This window comes from Falco cherrug, chromosome 3 (genome assembly GCF_023634085.1).
Source record: "Falco cherrug isolate bFalChe1 chromosome 3, bFalChe1.pri, whole genome shotgun sequence".
Taxonomy (NCBI): domain Eukaryota; kingdom Metazoa; phylum Chordata; class Aves; order Falconiformes; family Falconidae; genus Falco; species Falco cherrug.
This window is the reverse complement of record NC_073699.1, coordinates 36,792,584-36,818,362: the sequence shown is the minus strand read 5'-3', so window position 1 is coordinate 36,818,362 and position 25,779 is coordinate 36,792,584. Positions and strand designations below refer to the sequence as shown.

Below are 25,779 nucleotides of genomic sequence, written 5' to 3'. Positions count from 1 at the left end.
CTCTAGAAAAGCCTTGGAGGAAGAGCATTAAATGCCCAAAGAAGAAGGAAGCAAGGGATATGAAAGTAGTAAGAAAAATTGTTTGTGGTAGGTAGGTGTTCAGGAGCCATCTAGGCAAATATATAAGCCCTGGCAATCTCTTGTGTCCCTTAGAATTTTTATATATTGTCACAGCAGATGGAGAAGGACTCCTGGGGGAGCTGGACCTTAGAGATTGGAGATCTGTAGGCATAAGTTCTCATTAGGTTGCAGAGATGGCTGCTCTTGTTCAAGTTATAGGAGTAATTTCTCTCTGCTTCTTCAGGTGCTTCTGCACTGTGTATGATAGCACACACTGTAAGTGCCATGTTTGTTTTCTCTCCCAGCCTTAATTTCTCATGTCTGTTGATTACCTAGCAGAATGAGACCCCAGTCTTAACTACGCTCTGCTATGATCCATCTGGCCAATATAAAATCCTTTTTAAAGGTTATCAAGGTACTGATTTTGCAGACTCGATTCACAATGTGTTTTTTTAAATAGCTCTGAATACAAAACCACAATCTGCTCCACCAGATTGGGTTTTTGGTCCTTCAGGTCCATTATTCTGCTTTCAGCAGTTGCTTTGTCTAATGCTGCAACAGGAGGGAGAGGACAGACATAGCATAGCTTGCCAACAGTATGAAGGTTTCCATTCCTGTGTCATCAGCTCCTGCCCATTGCCCACATTTGTCCCATCAGAAGTAAATTTTAGATTTTTTTTCTGAAAATGATCACTTCCTTTCAAAGTCCAATATAAGACACTGTAATCCCTGCAGAAACAAATTTCACAGTCTGTCAGCAAACTGCCTGAAGAAAAGTTTTCTTTTCCTTCAAAACTACTTATTACAGTGTTCTACTTCTTAAGGTTAATGTGTATTTGAGATTAACGCAGATATTCTGGAAATTTAACCCTCCATTGAAGGTACTAATGCAAATCAGAGATAACTCAATTTATCCCTAAGGTTAGCTCAGATCAGTTTAGTCCCTTGTACTCGTCTCTGCTTTGCAGACTTTCATGTAAATTGGGTAATATTCTCCAATGAAATGAGTGTACAAATTAAAAAGAGGCACATCTGTGCTGCATTTACTTGTGACTGTGGAAGATTATTTTCAAACATGCTTCATCCAGGTAGTCAACATTACAGTTTTTTTAAGAACAGCGGTCCATAAACTTCCTACATGGTCCAGATCAGTGACACTTCTGAACAGGGAAAACCAGGGATTTAATGTCCAAGTGCTACACTGGGCATTGTAGTCTCACAGCAAGACCATCAAAAGCCTGGGTCAGTCATTGCCTAATCCTCAGAGCATCCGGGGGCTCTGGCTGCATTTCTGCCAGCACTGTTCCCCAGCAGCCTAAATCTTAAGTATTGAGAATTTCATGTTTCTACCTTGGCAGCTCTGTATTAGGGTTCGCTAACAATGTGTCTGCTTTTCTGTCTTGTTGGTGTGACCTGAGAAACTGTTTGTGTCATGTCTTTTAAGCATAAAGAAGGAGGAAATGGTGTTTCCTTCCTCCCCCCCTTAGCCTAACACTGAGAAACTGCACAAGATGGATTACCCAGATAAAATGCTATTTGCTCAGTGGATATTTGGATCCTCCAGCCTCTGGGTCCTTTGATGTGATCTGATCTGTCACATCTCTGGATGAAAATATTCATAAATTGTGGGCATCAGCCTTTTTTTCCTGGTCTTGTAGGCTTCCATGTTGAACAGGGTGCTTAGGTGCCCTGCATGGGTCTGTAAATGTGTCAGAGCATCTCAGCTGTGAATATTACAAAGCTGAGTTTGTGGCACTCAGGTTCCCATGTGTATCTTGTCTTAGGAAGGAAATGTTTAATGTGGTCACACGAATTCACACTGAGTGGTTCTCTGACTTTTAAAAGGACTGCTTAGGTCATAAGACAGCAGTGGAGTAGCACTGGGTCTCAGGGCAGCATTCACCTTCCTTAGTGGTAAAACTGAGACTGGAAGATTATTCAGCTTAAGCTCTGTTTTCTGTGTGACTCAGATTTCTATTTGGTCCCTGCTTTGCTGTGAGCAGCAAATGTGTGATCAGTAACAGAATGGACATAACACCTGTTCCAAGATGTTGGTAGGAAAACAGCACTCCTGTTATTCACTGAATCTCAGCATACTATTTTACCAAATTCCTAATGGAAAGATTCCAAGGCTGGCTTGAGTTTTGTCAGAGCAAGCACTGGGATTCTTATGTTGTTCCAGTATCTTCCTCACTGCATAGATTTACAAACACTGGTATAAATTGATGATAGGCTCAAAAATTATGAAAGCTGCCTGGTTCAAACAAGAAAACTGCAAAATGTTTCTGCAGCATTTATAGTTTCATTTTTATTTGCTTGGCATACAGATGCAGTGAAATTTACTGTTGGTCAATTGAATTCTTTAGCATGTTGCTTGAATTTTAAAATGTATTTATGATTTATGACACTTCACTGAACTTATGTAGTCTTAAGAACCCATCTTCAGAAAATATTTACAATTGCATTTAGCCAGCTTAATAGATACTTGTTTGCTGCTAGAATAGCTGTATTTAAAAAGGCATACATGTGCTGGGTGCTCTTCCAGTCAGCTTATCATTAGGAGTCTGCAAAGAACAGATATTAATGTCAGTTCAAATGTTCTTGGCAGTGAGAATCTAGGTATTTTTATTCTATGATAATCATAAACCTGTGAAAATATAAAAAATTAGAGTGAACTAGCAAATCAAGAACTATTGAAATAATACCAGAAAAGCTGGAATTCAGGTGAGACAGTGTTCATACTTACCAGATGTTTCTATTCACTACTGATGCTCGCAGAAGGGGGTCGTCTTGTAAAAGATGGAGGCTGTCAGCTTAATTTGTGTAGCTTTGAGGAATAAAGGCTAACCCATGCCAATTTTGTTCTGATGACCTTAAAAAGAGATGGCTCAGTATTCCATTACCATTTCCCTGAACTACCTAAATGCACTTAAAATGTTTCTAACATAATTTTAAATGATAAATATGAATAAAGTCAATGCAATAACAAAAATAAATAAAATCAGGAGCTGTTCTGCATCTGACAGGGTGAGGTGAGTAACTCCTCATCTTCAGAACTTACCTAACTAGGCTTACTCTCTGGCTTTTGTGTAGCAGGAGAGTGTGTAATTCAAAAGCTTTACTTTCAAGACTTACTGAAATTCGATTTCAGAAGTAGTGAAAGCATCATAAACCCACATCAATAAATCTACACATACATGCTAAACACAGCCATCTATCAATTTACATGGAATTCAGCCTTTCCCCTCTCCCACAGAGAGGTAAATCTGTGTATTAAATTTTGTCTATGTCCATTTTCAAATACAAAGAATAATTATTTATCAAGGGATAAGTCTCTAAAATATTATATTTCAGTATTTTAAAGCTCTCCCCAAGACTGAATCAGTTTTTTCTCTGATCCTTTTGCTATGGTGCAGTTTTGCTGTCTCTTCTTGTGTTTCTTTGCTGCCTGCATGTCTGGGGAAGAAGAGGGAGGCTGCCAACGTGACCCATACTCTCTGCCTCTGGTGTTACACTTCAGTGAGTGAGGAGTTGTCCTGTGATATCCTTGGGAGGCATTCAGTAAATGAGGGAGCCACTTAGGATGTGATGAAATAACACTTCAGCAGCTGAGGCTTTGAAATACTAGCTTAAGTTTGGATATTCCAAACTATATACCTTGCTATCAAAAAAGATAAGAGCATACCTCCTTAGAAGAGCAAGCTGCAGTTTGTTTTTGGTCAGTTGTGTGCTGTTCAACTAACAAACAAAACATTAGATTTTCTCAAATCTTCAAAAAGTTCAGACTTACAAGATTAATTTGCCTTTGAACATAAAGCTGCTTAATTTCAGGGTACTTTCAACACTCAGGTAACAGAATTTTGAGCACATACAAACAAGACGAGTGTGGTAATGATAGCTGGTGTAAAATGAGTTATTTTATGTTTCTAGATTTATAAACATTAATGGCTTAATATATATTCTATCTCCAGCCAGTTAAATTAATCCTCTCAGCAGAAGCAATATAAATTTGGACTATATTTTCCAGATGATTTTGCTTACTTCTGGTTCCCTTTAGTACATCATATGCTGTAGCTCTAAGAAAATGAATGCTTATAAGTGTAGATGTTTATATGAGTCAGCAAAGCTGGCATGAAGTTGTTGACACCTTGTATGCCCAAAGGAGCTGGCATTCACTGCTTAATGAAAAAATAAATCTGATCTTCAGGCCGATTATAGTGCTATAGATTAATGTGCCAATGAGTCTACTTGAAAACATTATCTTGTGCTTGCATAGCAATTTATGTAACTCGAATTGCAAGAAAGAACAAATATGAACATAACCCATTAACAGCACAAGTCAAGAATAACCTAACTGAATTCAAAATACTGCAGTTTCAGCTAGTATTAGCTGATCTGCTTTAATCTTCACTAGGACTCTTAGGCAGCAGTTTGCTCTTGCTGAACTTGGTCTTCATTTGAGTAAGATGCTAGTTGCAGTTTCCACAATGAATCTGTAAAGGAAGCTTTTGTTGTTCCCATTGTTTTTATTCTTCATCTTGAAAATTTTCTGTTATATAGCGAGCACAGTCTGTGACTTCACACCATGCCTATGTATTGCACCTCTTTCTGCATTATTTTGCTTTTCTTTCACCCAAGAAACAGCAGATCCCAAAGTAGAAATTAAGACATAGTAATGAACAAAGGGGAAAAAATCTCATTGCAGAGTATTGTTAGATGTGTTTCTTCCACAGTTGTCAGTGGGAATTCAGCATTTTACTCTAGGTGCAGATATTGAGAAATGAAAGTTTCAAATTAAAGGTATTTATCAAATGAAGCCATTATTTTTGCAATGAACATAATTAAGGAAGAGCTCAGGAAATTGCTGTGTTCTGGCTAACTGGCTCAGCCTTGTAAAGAAAAAAAACAAGAATCTTCTAAATGTTTCTAAGGTAAAAGCAGCAGTACTCAGCAGGTACCATGTGAGGAATGAGAAACTAACCATAGATTCAGGGGTAGGGAAACAGATGATATCTAAACACCACCACAGACTGCCATTGTGTTGAGGTGCTCAATTTTTCATACCATGTTAGCAACAAAGGCTTGTTCTTTTTTGATTCAGTAGAATTTTTCAGGGTAAAAATCTAACTTAGGAAGGTCATGTTTAGTAAAACAAGAAAGAAATCCCATCAAGTTAAAAAAGGCACGTGATTTGCTTTTAGCAGAAGATACAGTTCATCTAGAAAAGTCTAGATAAAGTGTTTTGATATGTCAAGAAAACTATATTTTTTTACTTCCCAAGTAGATTATTCCCTTTTATCTTGTCTCAGTATTCAGTCCTCTAATGGTTTACTGAAACTCTCACAGAGCCTCTTACTGAGTTGCTTCTTGGGGAGCGACTAGCTCAGACTTCATGTTGGGTGAGATGCTGTGAGAAGGCAGTGAAGACCAGTGCTGTACTCACACATAGAATATGTCCTTCTGGGTAGCTTAGATGACAGAGAATTTTGGAGATTTTCCTTGAGACATCATAGAAAAAATAGTGGAATTGTGAACTGTCTCATAATTAAAAGGTTGCAGTTGGCCAAATGATATAAAGAAGCTCAGTTTGGCTTGAATGAAAACTACTGTATTCAACTTTTCAAATGGAAAAAAAATATCTGATTTTTATTGAAAAAATGATCCTCAAGAGGCAGGCCATGAGGATTTTTTGTTTGCTTTTTATTTTTGTTTCAGAGGTGCTATTCTACTGTCATCTACTCAAAGTACAGCATTTATTAGAAGTGCAAGAGAGTTCTTAAGCAAAAGCATAATCTTAGCTGGACTTGGTATTTTGCTCTGGCCACGATAGTCTATGGACAAAAGCCAGAGCCAGAATGTACATCAAGGTAATTTAGGTTATTACTAGCTCATATAACCAGTAGAGATTTAAAAAGCTTTGGGCACACGAATGCTTCTTCAGATCTTAAAAGGAAAGCAGAGAGAGAATGTGTAAGTCAAGTTTAGGGCATAAAAGAAGGTGTTGGCAACAATGAAGTTGGTGATGGACTGCTTCCAAAGACAGAAGCAGTTAAAACTCAAACCATGTCAAGGTGTGGATGGTAGGCTGGCTGCCTGTCGTGCAGCTGCTGTGCATGGGTAGCAGGAGAAGACTTTTGTGCTTGCTTTTTCTGCAAAAGCCAGTGAAATTTTAGATTCTCTGCCTCTTTCTGTACTGCTAAATAAAAGGTAGATGGGTAGTTATTTCAAGCACTGGTCTGCTGACCATTCAGACTGTTTATGCCCCTTGCATGCACTCCTAAATGTTTTGTTCTGTGCTGGCTGACACTTTCTGAGATGTTTTTTGGGTACAGCTCAGAGGGCAGGAGATACCATGCCTGACAGCAGGGTCAGGTTTGGCTCCACCATGTACACCTCCAGCATGCTCCCGGCAGGCTTTGCCTTCCCAGACTGCTCACATGTCTTTGCAGCAGACTGCCAGGCATGCCACCTACCTTCATGCTGCAAAGCACTTCCTTGATGGGCTCTTAACACAGCCTTTATTTCAGACACTTTGGAATGAGGAAGCTCCCCTACCACCATACTAGGTGCATCTTAGGGCCATAATGGTGTTAAATAGGGCTGTGGCCCTGTTTCATTTAGTAGTACGCTGTGTGGCTTTAATGTCAACCCAGATGTGTGCACAGAAGACTGGCAAGAGTAACAAGCATGCTGTAGATTCATGCCCTTTGTGCTGCATGATGGCAGTTCTTTATGTAGGAAAACTATTTATATAGCAGCATTCAAAGCTGTGGCTATAAGTGACTCCTAAACTTTTGCAACATACTCTTCTTTGGAAACAAATACATTTGCTTGAGTGAATAACTTTTAGTCTGTGAGCTGTTTAGGAATTGTTTACCTAGCTATTCTTTTTCAGTGTTTTGTGAAGTAATGTTTTAGTTGCCTTCTCATTGCTTGAATGACAGGAAAATCTGAAACAATTACTTCTGCAATCAAGTTTTGCAAAATAGTCTTCTAGGAAATAATGATTTTATTTTTTTTGTTGTTATCATCTGCAAATATGATTACAGGTAACCTTATCTTGCAGGTTTGAACTGTGAAAATATAAGTCAGCTCTTTACTATTTAACAAGCTTAATAAGAGCGCTATTTAAGTCAGGTAACCTTCACATCACACATTGGCTATGCAGTGAAATACAAGCTTGTAAATCTGAAAGATCACAATAAACATCTCACTCATCAATAAAAATGAATTTACTTATCTTTAGTTTAAACCTGGTCTAAAATGCAAATGGCATATCTCCTTCAAGGGCCAGAGAAACTAGCTTTTTCTAGACAGGTGCAGACATTTGAAAGACATACAATACATGGTTAGTCTGTCAAAGTTACCCGGATTTTTAAGCAGTTTGGCATTATCATAACTGAATTAAGCTATGTTTGGTTTTATCGTGTCATTTTCTTTGACATTCTGCTTAGTGTGTGTGTGCTGCCTGTCAATCAGAGAGTCAGCATGTCATGGGAGAACTTCAGAGCAGAAATGGTGCTACTTGGCGAATTCAGATGAGCTAAAGGAAAAGGAACAAGGAACGCTTGACGGCTGCAAGGAGAATTTTTGAGGTGAATCTCAATCTCATTAAGTGTGTGGTTAAAATCATGAATAGAGATGGGATGGCAGAGGAAAAGTATCTGACATACTTCCAAGACTCCTTGTACTGGAAATGTAGTGGTTTGTTTTGGGGTTTTTTTGTTTGTGCTTTTTTTTTTTGCATATACAGTTTTTTAGTGGTGAGAAGCTTAGTGAAATGAGTGAGCAGCTAATCATAACAATTTCTATTTACAGTGAAGAAGATAGTTCCTGAATTATTTAAAGGATGCATGTATATCTATGTAATTTACATTGAACATGGGGAAAAACAAAACAGGATGAGTTCAGCTAAACTTCCTTTTGTGGACAACTTATGACAAATTTGTCCTATGCTGTGACTTGTCTGTGGACCTGCAACAGCCTAGCAGTTCCAGAGCTTTCTTGCTACTGCACTTTGCATAACTTCTTATTCAAAACATGTGCCTGGCTGCCTGCCTGCCTGTTTGAAGCTGTCCCTGCCTTGTTGGATGCTGCTGTCACTGTATCTAAGTGAATAAGTCAGGTGGTACAGGATATATTCCTGAGGCCTGGAACCTGACCAGCTACACTGGTGACTTGTCCTGGTAGCCCTTGGGGTGGTTTTGCCCTTGCCAGACATCTCTCAGCCCATGCTGGAGTTAGCAAAAAGGAGGGACTGCTCCTAACAGGCAACCTGGATAAGCCCATCTTCTTTGGGAGGGAAAGGAGTTTAGCAGTATGGACATGGGCTGGTCATGACATTTGGTTTCGGTGTCACAGAGTGTACTGCCATGTTTAATGTACTTTTCTGTAGATATCAAATTTTTTTGTACCTACAGGTAAGCTGCAGCTCTGACTCCTTCAGTTTCCCCTCTACAGCTTTGGGGGTCAAAGTGTGACTCTTGTTTACGTTCGGAGGAACAGAGAAGAGAAATACAAGATATAGGCCCTATTTGATGATTATCTAGAGTGCAAATGATGGTAGTGTCTGCTGCACAGTTACTCTCTAGATGTGATGTATTAGGAGCAGTTAAAATGGACTGAAGGTTGGCGTGGACTTTTGCCTTGGTCCTTCCTCTAATTTCTCAGTCATCACAGCAATACAGACATTGCTCTGTCCTGCTGTAAATGGTTACTGTGAGTTACTTCTCCAGAGCCTGGAGAAGGCCCAGGCTGGAAATGGGAATGTGATTGTAAAAAGCTTCACAGAAGTATTTTCAAGGTCAATGCTAGAGGCGAGTAGAAATCCTGATGTGTTTTATTTGGTCATAGAAAAATTATAATTTATCTCCAAGACAGTAGTAAAGCTTGGTGGTAAATACTTTGATGGAACCCTCTTTGTGGAAAAACAGAGCTCTGGCAAATTAACAAGCTCTGTGGAACATGCTAAAATACTTACTAGTTTTTTTGGTTTTGGAGAATTTGAAGAAACTGAAATATTCATGCGGTGCTGTAACATTCACTATTCACTATTTTTTGAATTAATGTTTTGATATTTTTTTTTTAAACTTTGACGACATTTATTGCAGATCTTTCTAGGTTATATTAATATGTACGTAAATAGAGTATTTTTAAAAAGACAGTTTGAAATCTCTAAAATCCCCCAAATCACAGAACTTCAGTCTTCAGCATGGCATTATTAAATTCCAGACAAATAAAGCCTGCAAGAAAGATCTGTCTCCTGAATGCTGCAGGTTCTTTCATTTCGCTCATCGTACAGAGACTAGGAAAGTGAAACTTTGGTGGTGAAAAACACTGTTCTTATTTCTTTCCTCTTAGGACCCAAGGCACGCTGCAAAGATCAGTCCCATTGCAGTGACTTCCAGATGCAGACAGGCAGGTCTGAACTCCCAGCTTGGAGCAGGCTCAGCTCTTTTCTTGTAAAGACAAGTTGGGTGATATACCTGGGAGCTTTCAGAAAAAAAAAAAAAAAAAAAAGAGTTTTTATTGCTAGTGAAAGGTAACTGGCTACAGAAAGAGTTACTTCAGAAAAGTGAAAGCAGAACTGAGCTCAAGAAGTATTAATTTTAATCAGGCTAGTGTTGCTTTAACAACGCATACTGAGTCTTTGCTAGTTTTGTGATATTAAATTAAATTTGGAAAGTTAGATACAAAAGGTATGTTTTCTAATTAACCTTTACTTTATTAAAATTTCATTCCAAATTGTAAGCAGTTCTTCAGAGTACAGGCTGTTAAGCACTGGCTGGCCATTTTATTTCTTGTTATACTTGCTACTTATCTGAACCTTAACCAGGATTTCTTTATTTGAAATTCTTACCCTGGGAACAGATATTGCTCTACATAGATTGCCACTGATTTATATCATATTGTATATTTAACACCCACAGAATATAATCTGATTGAATGTGATTTTTGCATGACATAAGGTAGGATTTTTCTTTGTATCTAAACAGAAGTTGCAGCAGGGATTAATATGACTCACAAAGAGATAAGGTTTCAGAAAAGAAAGCTTTTGAAGAACGCAGCCACAAACCTGAAACACTGGCACTACTTTTCCACCTGGGAGGAATCTGGCCCAAAACTCGGTATTGACCTCTGAGTTATTGGGTATGGTGTGCATGGTGTTTTCTTGAACGTCTACGTTATGTTGAAGTTGATAAAACTGAAGAGAGAATAGGATTCTATTGTAATGTAGTTTAAAAGTTTTATGATTTGCAGAGATTTTGCCAATAAGTTGGATCATTTTTTTAAGCTATTGGCAGAGTAATAATGAGAAGGGAAGTGTTGTTTAAACAAAATGAAAGAGGTAGGTGTCACCAACATGATTATGAACTCTGAATTACTGCTGTTTTCCCTGCTGCAGTAAATCTGACTAGAATTGTGTGTGCTATGATCACAAACAAAGAGAGAAGAATTCAGACCAAGGTACTGAAAAGCTGCTAATGAAGGACTCCTATTGAATAATGAAGAAGCTCCTATTGAATATAGTCCTGGAGGTGGTGCAAAATGTGAAATGCAAGGTACTGTTTCAGGCCAATCTCATAAGATCAGTGGGGCTGGTCTTTCCAAAATGATGGTATAATTTTGTTGATTGAAAGCTTCTTTTGTTTCAGACCAAAATCTTTTGCATACACATTTGGAGGCTTACTACCTTCTTATTTAGACCCAAATCTAAACTATAATATTATTCAGACTACTGCGCTGGAACAAGTAGACATTCACAAATATTTGACTTGGTAGAAAGTAGTGACTGAAAGGGAATTAATGGGTTTTGCACATGGACAAGTAACCATCTTCATCCCAAGACAGATATTTTTGCAATCTTCATCCTTCATTTCCTGAAATCATCTTCCTGGATTGAGGATAAAATTAACTTGTTTAAATTTACTCATACTGTGAGCAGTATAACTCCTATTAATGCTGATGAGAAATGTACTGAACTTACTGGGGATGAAGTTACTTAATTCTCCAAAGCAGCTTGTTTTTTTTTTTTTTTCATGGCTGTGATCATTCCCTTCCTCTACCATAATTATATTCTACGCTATATAGATCTCAGCATTTTATCTTGGAGTTACCCTCTAGTATAATTTCTTTCCAGAAGGATTTCTGTGATCACATCAGAAAATTTCCATTGATTTGGAACAAAAGAAAAAAAAATTAATGAAAATTTTTAACAATTCTATATTCTGTCTTCCCTGTTAGCATTATTTATCTGTGTTAAAAGCTTGAAAAATATGATTTCACATTCATAACTGACTCTGTTATGCTCTTAGTTGAACATCATACCTATGTTTTTGGATTTGCGTACAGCATTTCTCAGACAGGAGTTTAACAATAAAATGTTTTTAACAGAACAGTACTAAAAACACAGGCAATTGCGAAAGATAAACCACACATTTATATTCACTTGAGCCGAAGGTACTTAGAGTCAACCTACTACTGAGTTTCTTGTAATGCAATAAAAATTTTAGTATTACACAATGCCTAGTTTTCTTCTCACTGTTTTTACGTCTAAGAACCTTTACAATTTTAATGTGTTTAAACTTACCCAAAAGCCCAAAACATTTCTTTATTTTATGCTTCTTGTGACACACAGGTAATCTTTAGGTATATTTTCAGGACCTGAGAGTTTATGGAAAATAATCCTGTACACCAGCCCTTGTGAGAGATGCATAGCTCCATTTGCAGAGGGCTGGCCATGGTCCTTGGCACTGAGCCACCTCCCAGCATTGGCTCGTACTGTGAACTGCATGGCACGAAAAGAAAGGCAAAATATATTCCTTGCATTTCTTAAGTTAGTTTTCCTTTAGGTTACAGCTTGAAGAGCAGCCTCACATTTAGGTGGAATGTCTGAACTTGAGTTTGCTTCCTTGAGTAACGGCACTGCAGGCTCAGTGCCTGCGCAGAGCTGCCCATTCCTCCGAAAGCCCTTTGGGCTTAGAAAATATCTTCACCACATCAATCCAAAGTATCCCAGAAACCTGGCAGCATCCATTAGCTCCAAAAGCCCTGCTTGTGAGTCTTTCTTCTCTAAAACTGTAAAGGGGGAGAGAAGAAAGCATGTTTTTGGCACAGAAGCTTTTCACAGGAGCTGGCTGGGAGGTTCTCGGCTGTCCCGATAGCTGCACTGGCAGCAGAGTGGTGCAGACTCCTCTAGTACCCCAACTGCTCTCTCGATGGAAAGCATTGCAGAAAAAAAATATTTCATGGCAGGGAGGGCGAGCGTTTAGCCAGCTTGCTTTTCTTCCTCGCTGTTCAGCCTGCGATGCTGGTAACCTCCATGACTACTACCACACTTAAAGTATCTGGCATTTGTACCTGGAAATGCACCACAGGGTATCTTGTGGTATGAAAGAAATCAGACTTCCGCTAAAGAACCCCAGAAAACAGAAAAAACTTTCTATATGTTTAGCTTTTTCAGCTGGAGAAACGTAAGGATACCAATTCCACAGGTTAAAAATCCAGTGGGCAAATAAACTGAGGCTCAAGATGCAATTTTAAGACTCAGTGATTTTTAAGCCAAGCCATGAATTTTTTAGAACTGACTTGTCACCTGTGAAAGATCACTGTTGGCAGGCAGTCAAATAACTGGACCATTACAACAGTATGCAAAATAAAGGCTTACTCAAGCCTGTTCTGGTTGCTGAGGGTGTTTTCTTGATGACTCCCTCAGCCTGACCCTGCATCCTGGATGCTGCTGAAGGGTCCAGCAGGACATGGAAAGTCTATAGATAGCCTTGGTTCCTAATAAGCTTTTGTAAAATAAAACTTGGTAAAGTTTGAGTGACAAAGCAGTGACTCAGGCCTGTACGTAGGTTCTTAGGACCGATCGCAGTGCTCCAGACCAGCTGTGTAACGTGAGTGCCTACAGCAGACCTCAGCAGGTGTGGCACCAGGCTGGTGGTGGCCTGCCTGCCACATCCCAAATGAAAAGGCAGCTCGCCTGTCAGCAGAACATGTGTGCTGCCAATATGCAAGATATTTTACAGGTGGGGTGGACCTAGCTGTTTCAGAGAGGGTTGCTCCTCTGAAGATGGGGCTGGGTTACTGGACTATCCACAGGAATTGTTGCTACTTTCACTAACTAGTCACCAGGGCAAGAAGAAAAGCTGTGTTGAGATCTCTGCCTCATAAGTCCTCTTCGCTTTTTTGTTTCTGTTCTTCATAAATCCAGCAAGGATTTTTTTAGTTTTGCTTTTCTTTAAATGCTGATACATCTTAATCATATGGAGCCCTGATCCTGCCTCATGTCACTGGAAGCTGCAATAATGTAAATGTAGGTGTTTTTAACAGTATTTCTATTCGCTCGAAGCTAAAACATATCTACAAACCCACATAATATATTGTTTTAAATCAGATTTATGCTACAGGGCTCCGATGTTTTCTAAAGCTTCTAGAAAGCAGATAATTCTATATTTTCTTATATTTAGTAGTCTAATGGGATTTCTTGAGTGTTTGAAGTTCTTGAAGTTCTTGAAGTGTTTGGGTCTGGGATGATTTCTTCAGTAAACACAGACTTTACTTTGGGATTGAAATTAATTTTTTGGAAACTATAATATTAGGACTATGGTATTGACACTGTCAATTAAGATGAGTGGCATCTTTTGCACAGAAATGTAATGAAAAGAATTGCTATGATGTATTTCAAAATTACAGTATGATCACTTCTTTTCATTCTCTATAACCATTACATGGCATATTTTTCCAGAGGTGCTACCTAATTGCGTTGTAATTAAATGTGATTCACAAATGGAACTGAAGACAAAACTGGTAATCAGTGAGTCTTTTCCATTCACAGAATCTCTAAAAAGGTGTGTCTTGTAATTAGTTTACAGATGTTTACTTTAGAACAAGTAAATAAAAATTATAATATTTTTTCTTCTCATCATCTGGCAGAATATTTTAGCATATATTTGAGGGGCATAACAATGGTTTTTGTGGGTGGGACAACAGGCCACTGCCAGAAAACATCAGCATAGCCGTAATAGTAATAACTGTTATTTAGAGGATTAAAAAATACAGCCTTTTACTGAAGATAATGAATAGGACCAGATTTTAAGTCCAGAGACAATATCAAAAGCTTGTTTCTGTTTGTACACACTAAGTATAACTGAAACATCAACTGTTTATTGTTTGTGTTGATTGAGTTTACTTTCCCGTGTAAATGTGAGTAAATACTGCTGGGAAACCAAACACTGCTGTACATAGTATGTTGATTAAAAGGGCACCTTCTCGGGAATATTTACAGGCTTCTGTTGTCTTTCTGCTAGAAGGATTTGACCGTGCTTCTGATTTCACTGGCTATAGTCACTCGACTTTTGGGTAACTGAGCAAAATGGGTTGATTTGTCCCCTGAGGTGTTCCATGCCAAAAATCTGAAGAGGCTCAACCTCTGTGTGCTGTGTACACCAGGCTCTGGTTTTGGCCCATTACTCTGCTCATGTGGTACAAAAGAGAGAGAGGCTGTCTGTCACTGCTGTTTTGGGGATGTCCCTAGCACATGAGAGTGCTCATACACACACACACACACACACACACACACACACACACACGAACCCAGAGCTGGTGGACTATGGATCTGCCCACTCCTCCTGCTGGGACCAGTAAAAGGCACACGCTGGCAGATACGATCACATATCATGGTTATAACATGAAGCCTTCTGGCATGCCCTGCTGGCAGAATAATCCGTGGGATTAGGGCACCCATGAAAATAGCTGCTATGTTTCTCTCCCTTTCACCCTGGACCAAAGCCAGACTGAACATCAGTGGGTGGTAGCTAGAGCCTGGCCACTCCTGTCCTCGTGCCTGACAGCAACTAAGTGCAGCAGAGCCTTTTCGGAGAAAAGGAAAACAACTTAGATTTCTTTTTTGTCTTGACTACTGGAAGTATATTTAGCCTAGTCATGCTTAAAGAAGGTAATGATGAGCCATCCTATTTATTTATTGCTTTCTTCTAGAAAATAAATGTTTTCCTTCTGAGTACAGACCCAAGCCCATCCAATTTCTACCCCTCACTCTGCTTCCCTATATTTATCCAACCACACAACCTATTTGAGGCTACAGCCATTTATAGGACTCTTCTTATCTTCCCACACTTTGCAAAGACTGTCTGGAGAAACAAAACAGCTTAAGTAAACTTTGTTTAGGGTGTCTTTTTTTCTTATTCATTTGTTTAAAGGACATTTGGCTGAAATCTAACTTTTGCTTTTTTACAGCTGTTTCTACTCTTTTACTAGCAACAAATCTTTCGTTTTGTGACAAGCTATTTCCAGGACAACCCGTTACGATATGACAGAAAACTACAACTTAAGAGACGAAGAAGGAGAAGAAGCAGATGATATCTTGTAACCCCAGAAATAAATCCTGTTGTCATGAAAAGTATGCCTATTAATAGCTATAAAGATGAAGGAAAACAGGTACGATTTACAATTTTAAAAGGATAGTTGCTAAGCTGAAGATTTTCCTAAGGACTCTGAGCTGCTTTTTGATAGTGATAAGCCACTATCAGTTCTGAAAAATGCCTGGCAATAGGCACTGAAGAAAGAGATACAGCATAGGCAGACAGGGAACACTCTTGAAACTTAATCACATGCAAATTGGAGATTAATAGATTACAACTGACTTCAGTGCACGTGAGGAATATGGTATAAAGCCTTCATGTATCTTCAATTTTAATTCCACAGGAATCTCTTGGTATGAATCATTCTTAAAAAAGGAGAGCTCAAAATTGGGAAGATAGAGCAGAGGAGCTTCGGCTTCTCTGCTAATGAAATCAATAAAACCATTTACAAAGTTGGGGGGTTTGTTACATGCACATTTCCCACTTAGAGGGAGTTAAAAAGTATTCTCAAAGACGAATTGCCCAGCAGGGTCTAGAAGAGATTGCAGGATCTTTGGGGGCCATGACTAAAGTAGGATGTACTGTGCATCCAGCTGCCCGGGCCATGATGGGCTGGAACACTGGTTTGTCCAGGACTGGATGGTCATGTCCCTGCCAAGCACCACATCTCCTTTAATGATAGGTTGTGCATGCCAATCCAGATGTCTGTTTAGGGGCAGAAGTCAAACATGTTGTATTTGCAAGGCATCAGCTTCCTTTATTTTACGATTAACTTACATGGAAGACAGCTGACAGTTGCCAGTTAGAAGTATGGGCTGCAGGTGCGCACAGCACCACATGAACCCTCCTTGATGATATTATCTCTACCATAGATTCATAGTAGTACAGACCTTAAGCCAGAAAGGACCACGATGATAAATTATCTGTTGTACAGTTTAAAAAAGAATCCTTCACTTCTTTGTGCCCCTCTGCACATCTGTGACATGGTCGTAATCAGAGGGTAAGTTCAACTTGGTATTTTTCAAGGTAATATTTTTTATATCCCCAAATATGGTGAGACAAATTTCTTTCACTTTAATTGCTGTGCATGCTAAATAATTAGTGGGAGGTAGGTAGGTACTTACTCATGATACTAAGAGATTAGTCCTTGGTGCTTAAACCAAGTTCAACCTACTTTGAAAATTTGAATACAATGACTTTGATGAGGGTAGGATTGTTATAGAGACAAGCAAACAGTGCAGACAACATTGATCTGGATACATACTTTTTGTGCAACCTTGTCCATACTGTTTAACATCCTTTTCTTTCCCCCTCCCATTATATCAAATGTTAAAATGAGTGCAAATATTTTTTTTCTTGTATCAGGATGAAAACCATGTTTGTGGAGTAGTAGAGCATATGGGCTAGATCCTTAGCTCAGGAAAATAACGGATGTGCCACTGCTGTTTTATGCTAGCTGAACATCTATTTCCTGAGATAGAAGGTATCTATCCATAAAACACTTTATTCATCACTGGTAAATGTATTCAAGGATTTTTCTGCTGCAGTTTTGTCTTCTTCTTCAACCATGATATATAACTAATACTCTAAGTCTGTTTTTCAGTTTTTAAAAATAATTTTCTGCTAGTTCCAGAAATTCAGAATTTATGAATTAAAAACCAGACATATTGTCATAAATAATAAAACCGATTTAGGCTAACTGATCAAAGGGAAAGATTCTTATTTTTACAGTAGCATTTCACACATGATTATCAGTAAATTGTTTTTATATGATTAGAACTATGTCAGTTGTGTGTTCACAAATAAAAGAATTGTAATTATTCTGTCTTTTATACAAAAATGAATGCAATAAAGAGATTATGTACATATTCTTTCATAGCAAGGATAACTAATGAAGTACCAACTGCAGGAGTCTGTCAGCTGGATACAGGATGCAGCATGCATTTTTGTAAACAGTTCATTGGTATGTCAACTGCTAGTCTGACACGGAGAGAACTGAACAGTATTTTCCTCAGAAAACATTATTCCCTTGAATGAAATCCTGGCAAAATCTTATGTGGGAGCTGTATTGGTAGGGAAGAGAGACAACACCTCAAACAGACTACTCACAGGCATTATTTACAGCCAGAAGCTAGTCTAGGAGAAAATTTCTATTGAAAGCTAAAATGATACTGCGGTTATTACAATAGCCATTTCCTTCAGTGTATTAAAAGATAGCTTAAAAGACATCTTTTAAAATACTCTTTCCTTGACAAAGAAATGAGCATGTAGTGTTGCACAGACCTGCATTTTCCTCCATTATTGTAAACAGAAGTGGTAAATATACACAATTATCTTCATATTGCAAGCACAGGTTTAGCATATATGAAGAGCTAAAGAGTTGAAAAATGATATAGCATTTACATCTGTTCGGTAATGACAGGAACGTTAAGAAGGAGACCAATAGGACTCAGTCCTCAGTTGATATAACCTGACAGAGCTTCATTGAAATAAATGGAGCTATTACAATTCATGCCAGTAGAGGAGGTGGTCGGTAAGTGCATCACTTGGAGACTTGAGCTTTTCTAAGATTGCAGTAATTGTAAGTGCTGTGGATATTTTTTTCCCCCAGAACTACATATATATTTATATCTTCTGCAACCCACTTGACATCTTATAATATAAAAAAAAAACCAGGAAAAAAATCTTAAAGCTTTCTAATCTGTCAGTCCTTGAGTCCTTTTTCAGGCAAAGCTCTCAGCACTCAGGCTTCAGTGAGCTTTCAGCCTCATTACAAACACACTCCTGTGGAAATGAGCCATTGCTGCACACGTAAGTGTGCACTGCAGCTGGTCACTCCTTCTAGTGGGCTGGACTGGATTTCACTTTCATGATGCAGAAGTGAAATAGTGCACTGAAGTCTGCTAAATACCCTATCGCACGCTACACCTGGTAGGTATGCTTGTAGCAACCTACTGTACGTTAACAGCATAGATTCTCCAAGGAGGCATCTAACTGTATGTAATTCTTAAGTATTCTTGTGTGTCACTTAGAAGTATCTGGATTTCTTTTGATCTTGCCTTTTCTCTTTTCGGAAAAGATGACCACAAAAATGTACCTGGGGCCAAAAAGTTTCACACAGAGTTTTATCGGTGACAACTACCAGTGGCAGGGCATAATGGTCCTGTATGCCAGCATCTCTTGTCTCAGTCAACCATATGCCAATGAATGTTGACCAGTGTAAGGCTGTGTGAGGACAGATTTAAAATAAAAAGCCTATGTGTGTTCCTTACATACTCTACATGCTTCTAAAATTCATAGAGCTTCAAAGAATCAAAGTTGTTGAAATCCTGAGTAACGGATTTTGAACACATCCTCATGTATAATGCATACTTCTGATTAGGCTTTTGTGCCTCTGGATGTCACTGTTGTTTTGCAATAATATAAACAATGTTACATGACAAAGCAACAAATGAAAATCTTATAATCGTCACCATCTTATGTTTGGTAAAAAGTACAAAGCTGAATACACTGGCAATCTAAGAGATACCATTGTTTCAGTGTAAGGGATGAACAGCTGAATAGGTAAAATGCTTACATCAGTTTAGGTGAAAAGGAAAAAGCCCTATACATTTTTTGCTAGATGAAAATCAGCTTCTCTACTCTCCCCAAATGCATTCCTTTGGAAGGACTTAATATGGAATATGAGCCTTCGTTGCCCTGATGTGGCCCTGTCAGACTGTGTAAAGGGTTTATTTGGTAAGGTGGTTTATTTGAATAAGATGCAGTGGTGAAATGTGCGAGGAGGAGGTGGGTAAGTGTCAGGGACCATGTGATGCCACTGCTGCTCACGGCTGCTCAGGAGTGGAGTGGAGCTTACTTTTTGCAAGTAAATCTGTTACGCATTTGTTACAAAACTGGAATCAAAAAGAAGGGAAAAAATCATATCTTTCTTCTTTTGCAGTCTCTTGCTCATGAGAAAGTTCTGAAAATATATATAAAATAATGGAGATTTAGTGATTAGGGAGGGTATTTTCAGAGTAATAAATTGCCACAGTCACCCCACTTATTTACAATAAAATGGGATGTCTGTATGCACTGTGTGCAGAAAGTCTTTCTTGGAAGAAGGAAGTTTTGTCAGAAACTTGTAGGGCTAGTGGGGTATGACAGAGAAATAAATAAGACAGTGTACAATTTTCTAAATGTCTCTGGTATTTAATTTTTACTGACAATTCAATAGATTAGAGAGGCTTTGCTTGAAAGTATCAAATTCTAAACAAAGATGGAAATAGAGGACTTTCATCAAAAAAACAGAACATATTTTATGTTTTAGAATCCTTGAATTTCATTTGATCTCAATCTAAACAGGAAATTTTGCCTGAAGAAGCTCTAGGACTTTGTGATCAGGAAACACACTGGCATCCTGTATTTTGAAGTCAGTAGCCATTGACTTCAGTGTGGATAGGTTTTCTTCTTTACAAGTGAATCTTATGGGATCCCACTCTCAGCCAGTGTCCCTCTGACTTCCATGAGCAATGAATTAAGGTAGCCAAGCTACTTTAGAAGTAGAGTAATGTGTCCAGGTATGTCTGAAGTATTCTCTGCTATTATTCCTCAGCTAGACCACAGCAAATGTATTAAATCATTCATATACTGTAAAGGAGATGCTGCTTTTAGACTGTATCTTCCTTCTCCCAGTAGCAGGGAGCTAATGTCATATTATGCTGTGTGGGTGGGTTTTCATTCTTTTCTGTATTTTAAGCCTGCAGACTAATATCTCACACATTTCTTTTATGGTTTCAAACTGCTCCCATTATGAGCCTGATTAATAAGGCTTTATGAACTAATTAATACGCCTTTATCTATGTGAGCTTTTATCTTTATGTGCCCGAGTGCTACAGTAATTCTATAATATTACAGGAAGCTATTTATTTTCAAATGAGCGGTGTCATCACGACCTTTTACCATGTGGGTAAGTCAGGGTTCTGGCCTGCTCAATACATAGCGGGTAGCTCAGACTGTTCAGTGCCAGCTGTAAATTACAGGCTGATCAGAGGGTGTGATGACCTCTGTTCCTTCATGAGTATGCAGCAGTTCATTGTCCCAAACACAAGTGACAATGGAGTTCTCAAACACCGGGAAGAAGAATGAAACAGTCAGTTGCTAAAGTAGTGATGGCAGCAGGAGCACTGATGAACGTGCTCACCGGCGAGGGAGTGTCTGGGTGCCTGGATGCCCTGATGGTGCCTGTGGCTGGACCTCCTGGACACCCAGGGACATCTCCGGGTCTTCCAGTTACTCTACCCAAGATCCTCTGCAGGGTGTGTTTTGGGAGGTGACAGCGCCAGGCTGGTGGGGGTCTCCATTTCTGATCTGTGGTTCCCCCAAGCCTAGTATCTGCACTCACTGACTGGGCAGCAAATACTGAGAACTCCAAGCGCAAAGGAAGAACGTGCAGATATTTACATTACCGTAGTGTATGAGGCCTCAGTAGAATGTGGGTTAGGCGAAGACACAGCGGGAATTATTTAGAAGTATTTAGTTCCTGATATTGAAACCATCCAGCTTCTCAGGTCTGTATTTCCTTTGAAATGACTGGACCTTGTCAATAGCAAGATGCCACTGCAAATAATTACACTTAAAGGAAATGAGTTGTTTTGATGACAAATTCATCTCTAATAAAGAAACTTAAAGTAAATGCAGTGATTTTGGAAGGTTACTGGAAAAGCTGGGAAAATGGAACTGCATTCTCCTAAGTTTCAGTCCAAAGTCTTATTTTCTGAAAAAAATGTTTTCCATTTAAACATTTTTCCTCCTCTCTCAGTTCAACAGTTCAGCCTTGCATGGCTGTTTTTTTTTTCATGACTTTTTGCTTCATCCACACACATTTGAAAGACTCTGCTGCTTTCCAGGCTGCAGTTCAGGTAGTGGTTCTCTAGAAAATCTTTAGCTTGTATTGGCAACTAAGGTAATTTAAAACACCACAATAATATTAATTGGAGAGAATAAATATTACAATTATACTGCTCATATATGAAAAAACCATTTTTTTCCCTCTACTGTAATTTCAAAGTTATGGATAACTTTAAAAAGATCATTATATTTGTTTCATGAGCTGTTTTGATTTTGATTCTTCAAAAGTGCATAGGGTCTGATTTCTTTTAGAGTTAGAACTGATCAGACTTCCATTAATGTTAAAATATCAAGTTCTGGACCATTACACAAAGGGATTAAAAACTGTAGTGTGGGAAAACATTCACAAAAGGATGGAAATGAATTTATGTGGTATTTCTGTGACTATCATACATGCTTTCAAAGGATTTCTATTGTAATTCAAGATTAGTTGAGCATAAGTTAATGGACTCTTAAAGTATTACCCAAAGCTTATTATGATAGACTATAGGAGCCTCTTTTTAAAATGTTTTTTAATAATATCAACTACAAGGTCTCTGAAGACATGGTATTTCTAGGCTTAGTGTTTCTTCATCAAATATTAAAATAGGTCAAACAGTTTTGCTTCAGTTCCTTTTCTGCTCATTCCACCGCTGTAGCATGCATACCAAATGGAGTGTATTATGTAGATTTACCAACTGTTGAGTTCCCTGCTTTGTTTCATTATGTTGTTTATTTTGTAATCTAGACCGAGAGTGGAAGAACTACAATTATATGCTGAGGAAACTTGATATTTGCTAATTCCATAAAGTTAAGGTCATCTTCTGCAAGAATGAGTGAATAAATTACTTGATCAGAATTCAGTTTTGCAGATGCAGGTAAACTGTGATGAAAAGACTGACATGAGAACAGATGACTCAACAAGGTTCATAGTTGCATGATTAAACTACTAATATCTTGTAGTATAAATTACAGTATAACTCTGTGGATCAAATTATGTGTTTTCCAGGGAATATTTGCACTTTTCAATTAGCATTTGGCTCAATTAATGGCCTCAGAATTCTGTTTTTAAGGCCTCATAGTGAAAGACAACCCCCACAATGCAAATCCTCCTGCATTACTTTCCAGCTGAAGAATTTCCCACACCCCTTGTTTTTTTTCTGAGCAGGAACAGCTATGTGTAGCATGTCTGAAGCTTGATCCCATAAATCTGTCATTAAGTTTGTACAAAATTTCACAAACACTCGGCAGGGATCAGACAGAACAGGGCCATATAAACACAGTGAACTATCAATTACAAACTTAGCTTCAGTGAAGTATAAAGGAATGTAACCCTTCAGACCTCTTTTATTTAAAAACTGAAAGTACCAAGTAATGCAAAGAAATGACATGTTTAAGGTGGATGTTTAGAATAGAATTAAAATCTTTTGTTGTTTCAGAAATGGAGATGCATAAATTTTTTACGTAATAGCTGGCATGGAAAACAGATTCTTCAAGCATAAGTTGCAGGGAAGACATGAAAGTGCATCACTTTATAAGCTTATAGTTCATCGATAACATTGTTAAATGAATTTTCATACCTTTTGTTATACAATAGCAAAACGCTACTGTCACTGATTTCATCAAAAGCAAAATCTGGCAGCAGAACTGTTGCCGGGAAATACATAAGGCTAAAGAAGCATTTGGCAAGTTTGGGTTTGATCTTAAGCAATCTAATATTCAGCAACTCAGCAACTTAGGAGGCTGATTTTTTTGGCTTGAAAACTGTTGCAGGGCTTGTATGGAGCAACGTCCTTGATCCAGGAGCAGGATCCACGAAGAGTATGTCAAGTATAGTTTGGAGTCTGCAGACTAAAATTATCCATGAGTCTTTGATTTGATTTTGATGCCAGAGACAATCTTTGCTCTGATATCCATGCCAAAGACTGTCAAGTCCTTGCCAAATGAAAGTAAAATCATGTGTTTCAATGTGCCCCTTTCGACAGCGCTGGTGCATCATTATCTTGGTTTACCTTCTCTTCTGTGTATATGATTCTGTTTCTAGCAATTTGAAATACTTATCATTATGACTTCAAAGATGCCTTACTGTTAATGATATATTTCAAGATGAGTTGCTAGCTGTTCTGATTGAATTTCTCAGGGTATCACTTTGAACAAACTTAGATTTATTGATTTTAGTAGCTTGCCGAGGAATAAACTTCCTGATTATCCTCTTGTCATTCAAATCAGTCTCAGATTTATTTCCTCTCAAAGCACTGCCAAATAGGGGACAAAATAAAACTCATTGTGTTAATGGTGACTGCGAGCAGCAAAATAAAACAGTCATTCCTTAGGAAAGGGCTTGATCCAACATCCCTGCAAGTTACTGCAATGCGTCTTTTGACTTGCAGAATTTTGGATCATGGTGTAAGCATGCAGACTCAAGCAACTAGCAATGTCTACAACTCCATCTTTTTACTACCTGCCTTGTTACTTCTTGGTTGCAAATTGTGGCCATGATTACATTTCAAGAGCTTTTGTGAAAGTGTTATAGTTTCTCATATTTGTGAAGTATTTTTCAAATTTCGGGTAGCTCTAAAATAATTAATGATTGTAAGATAGAAAAGTGAATAACCTGAATACTAATAACTGTAACTTTATTTTTTAATCAAATTTTTAATATTAGGAATTTGCAAAACTACTTATGCAAATGAAATTGCCCCATCTCACTGGCTGTAATAATCCTGCTCAATTATGGTACTGCTAAGACATACACATTTATCAAGTTTAAATAAATGTGTGTAATTCTTCAAAGGCTTTGTGTAATTGCTTCTGGATTTGCCATCAGCTGTACTTGTCTTTGTGATTGTATCTGTACTTGGTACGTTTTCATGTTGTAATTGTATGGTAATTGTTTGTGATTGTATCTATGAGGGTTTTATGCAGTAATTTTGAATGGCAATTGTCTGATTGTACCTTTCCTGGAAATTTTAGTGCTACTTTTTCCCAGGATGTACTTGCTAACAAGCAATTTACATAGACCAATATATACTAGACTGAACATTATAAAAATAAAATGGGAGGGCATTTCCACAAAGATAACACTTTATGAATTATAAAAGTGAGTAGTTTAGGTTTTTTATTTAGTGGTCAGCATAATCTGCACATAAGTGCTTCAACATGAGGTTTACACCATGATTAAACTCAGAGAAGGGATGCTGTGAATATGATAGCACTTTATATCACACTTTTTCTCCATTAATTAGTTCTGCATTACCATGTCATGTTTGACTGTGTTAATAGCCTCATAACGCATACACAAGGCTGAGGCTGAGGCCTCTTGCCAAGACTCTGTATGGGCGGGTAGACTAGCAGAGGGAAGACTTACAAAACTTTTCAGAGTATTACCTTTTCCTTTCACTTATCTGGCAGGTTCTATGTATGCATATTATGCAGCCTCACTGCTTAATAAAAAAGTGGAGTATCTACGTAGCGAAGTACTGATTAACAGAGCACTCAGGACTCCACATCAGACTGATCAGGCTGGCCCAAGTCACGTCTTATCATCCTGAGCTTCTTCTGGTACCAGCAGTTTCCCTATATATGTGAAGATAGATGTCAATTTTCCTTGTACAAAGAAAAATGTTGTTGCAAATTCTGCTTCTATTAGCAAATATAGTACAGCCTAAGCGTAGCCTTTACACATTTCTGGTGAGGATTTGGTACATCCTTCAGAAAATGGGGTGATCAGTTTGCAAGTAAAGAACTGAAAACGTGTGGTCCACAGAGATTGTCTCTAAACTATCAGGCTCATCCTAGAAAGCTGTCCTGCAGCTCCTCTTTAGGAGGGATTGGGAATGTCTTTTATGTTTGGATATATTGCTTAGGGAAAATGTATTGCATGGATTTTTGTTTCAATGCACTGATGTTGACTTTTTCGTTTCAGACTACCTAGCTGCAGTGATTCCCAAGGATCTGGGGAAGGATCTGACCATTTTATAAAGGAGGCAGAGACATATGCGCCATGAGGGGACTGAAAGAAGGTTGGGGCTGTGTCACAAGAGCTCTGGAGACCTGTGACTTGCTCTGGGAGAGTGAGGTGGATGGGAAGAAGTGATTGGAGAGGTTAGTGGGTCCCCTTACCATCATCTCTCCAACTCTTTCTAATCCCTGGGCAGCCTCAGCAGCAGTGGGCTGTGCAGGACAGAAGTGTCAATCCTAGTGCTGCCACAGACCTAACGACTCCTGTATCCTCCAACACTGTCAAGGCAAGATGCCCGTCTTCCCTGTCAGTCTTCCAGTCCAGATAGTTGCTTATATTGCCTAGACATAGTATCTACACAGGCTACAGTAAATGGAAAGTTTTAATTCTGGGGCTGATGAAAAAAGAGACTGTAAACAGTACTGAGAAAATGCTTTTTTATTTTTTATTTTTTGGAAGTCAAACTAGAAATTTATCCCCATAAACAAATGGTGTTTGTTGAAC

The 25,779-nt window shown here is 38.4% G+C and overlaps 1 long non-coding RNA gene across 2 annotated transcripts in view; it reads left to right on the top strand.

Annotated features, from left to right (window-relative positions):
- Positions 1 to 25,779, top strand: part of LOC114015077 (uncharacterized) — a 100,489-nt gene that overhangs the window by 65,865 nt on the left and 8,845 nt on the right. For both annotated transcript variants that reach the window (XR_008731331.1, XR_003558839.2), the window contains exons 4-6: positions 15,319 to 15,519; positions 16,809 to 16,926; positions 25,240 to 25,418. This is a non-coding gene — a long non-coding RNA (uncharacterized LOC114015077). The remainder of the gene's footprint in view (positions 1 to 15,318; positions 15,520 to 16,808; positions 16,927 to 25,239; positions 25,419 to 25,779) is intronic.